Here is a 2,500-nt window from a genome sequence, read left to right as displayed (position 1 = left end):
TTTCACTCCCCCCCTCTCAATCGTGTATTACCTCGGCTGGCCAGCGGGGGGCGCCGCGGCGGGGACACGGGGGAGGGTTCATCCGGGCGGACCGGGTACCTTTCGTCTGTTTGGGGCGAGTGCTTTTTTGAAATTTTTTTCATTTTATTTTTGTCCTCCCTTCGACCGGCCAGCGGGGGGCGCCGCGCGCGCGGACCGTCGGGGCCCGGGGCCCTGCGTCCCACTTACTTTCGCCCGACGGGAATCGTTTCTTTTGTTTTTATCCGAGAGGACACACGGAATCTGCACCCCCCGCAGTGGCGTCAGGCGGCCACCGGGGGGCGCCGCGGCGGGGATCGGGGGGGGCGCCCGGGAGCCGCCTGCCCGTCCGCTGGGCCAAGGGGGCCGGGGCGGGTCACGCGCCGCCGTCCCCCCCCGATCGTCTCGCTCCGAGCCGCCTCTGGCCACCGGGGGGCGCCGTCGGGTGGCGCGGGGGCGCCCCCGCCGCCCGCCGCCTCCCCCCGCACGCGTCGGGCCTCCCCCCGGGCCCCCGCGGGCCGGGGGACGCGGCCGGCGAGCGTCGGACTCCAGCGCGGAAGTGTCGCGGATGAGTGCGGACCGGGGCGCCCGCGGCCCAGCGGCACTTCCAGGGGCTCGGGGAGGAGATGGTTGAAGCCTGGGTGAAGCGCGCCCTCGGCCGTCCGTGTCGCTACCCGCCGGAGAACACCTCCGCCGGATCAGTAGGTACCAACGAGGCGAGCGAGAGAGCCGGGACTCTGTCCGGGGCCGAAAAGCCTGTTTCCCTGGAGCTTTTGCGAAAGGACCCGTGACAGAAGATGCGCGGAGCTCAGAGATCAGCATGGGCAGGGCCTTCTTGCATCCGATTTTGCCCAGGCAGGGCTCCAGGAACCGGGTTACAAAAAGCAAAAAGCCCTGGAGCTCAAACGAAAGGTTTAGTGACAAGATAGCCGTGGAGCTCCGATAACAGCATGGCAGGACCAGGATGGGGCCTATAAAGGGTCCACGGCGGGCATCCGTTGGAGCCCGACGTACGGGCCGGGCACGTCTCCTTCTCCCCCGGAGGCAGCGCCCCCCGGCGGGCCAAATCGGGTACTGCAATTTGTGGAAGTTTCGCAGATGAGTGCGGACCGGGGCGCCCGCGGCCCAGCTGCACTTCCAGGGGCTCGGGGAGGAGACGGTTGAAGCCTGGGTGAAGCGCGCCCTCGGCCGTCCGTGTCGCTACCCGCCGGAGAACACCTCCGCCGGATCAGTAGGTACCAACGAGGCGAGCGAGAGAGCCGGGACTCTGTCAGGGGCCGAAAAGCCCGTTTCCCTGGAGCTCCTGCGAAAGGACCCGTGGCAGAGCAGGCACGGAGCTCGGAGAGCAGCAGGGCCGGAGCTCGGAGAGCAGCAGGGCCAGGGCTCCCTCCCTTCCATAGGCTGCCCAGGCAGGGCTCCAGGAGCCCGGTACCAGCTCTCCCCGTCCGACAGCCTCCTCTCTGGAAGCGGAGAGCGGACGCAGTCGGGCTCCCGGACCGGGGCCCTGGGAGAGGGTTTGGGAGAGCCCTGCCGGGAGCCACCGGGACGGGCCCGTGCGGACGGGTGCGCGGCGCCCCCCGGCGGTCGAAGGCGGAACCGCGGAGGTCTCTCTATCTCTCTCTCTCTCTCTCTCTCTTTCTCCGGGACTCCCGGCCTCCCGTTCCCCCGACTCCCCCTTCCGAGGCCGAGACGGGGCAGCGCCGGGCGTCCGGCGGAGCCCGGCGCCAGGCCCGGCCCGTCCCCCTCTTCCCCCGGCGGCAGCGCCCCCCGGCGGGCCGAATCGGGTACTGCAATTCGCGGAAGTTCAGCCGATGAGTGCGGACGGGCACCCCTCGGGCCGGGAGGCGGCTCCAGGAGCCCGGGGAAGCGTCGGAGGACGCTCCGCGAGAGCGTCGCGCGCGCCGCCCGTCCCGCTACGCCCGAGGGAACCGGCCAGAGAGCATCACAGGTGGCGAACAGAGTCAAGCCGGAAAAGAGAAAACGGAGGGCTGCGGTTGACGCGAGAGAAGGGCCCCACGTCTCCCATTTCCGCAACCCGATCGATGTGGCACCCCGCGCCCCGGCGGGGAGGGACGATCGCTCGGCCGGAACCCAGGGGTCTCGGCCGGCTCCAGGCGAACCCGACCCTCCCTCTGCCCACGGCGCGCCCGGAACCCCTCCGCCCGGAGAGGGCGTCCGGTCCCCAGGCGTCCGCCCGAGCGCTCCGGTCTCCGGAGCCGGGCGGGCCCCGCACCCGTACCCCGTGCGGCGCGGTCTGCTCCGTCCGCCGGCACCCGCAGGCGTCCGACGCCGCCAGGGGTGCCGGGGAAGCGTCCCCCTCGCCCAGCGAAGGGCGCTCGCCCCCGGACCCCGGCGGAGCACACGATTTCCCAGGAACCGAACGAGCGTCGCATCGAGATCCGAGGACGCGGCCAGCCCCGACGGCCGCTCCTCGCAAGCCCCAGGAGAGGGCCCTGCGCGCCGCCCCCGCTCCGGCGAGGCG

This window comes from Pseudophryne corroboree, unplaced genomic scaffold (assembly GCF_028390025.1).
Source record: "Pseudophryne corroboree isolate aPseCor3 unplaced genomic scaffold, aPseCor3.hap2 scaffold_228, whole genome shotgun sequence".
NCBI lineage: Eukaryota > Metazoa > Chordata > Amphibia > Anura > Myobatrachidae > Pseudophryne > Pseudophryne corroboree.
The sequence above is the reverse complement of the archived record's forward strand: the minus strand, read 5'-3'. Positions refer to the sequence as shown.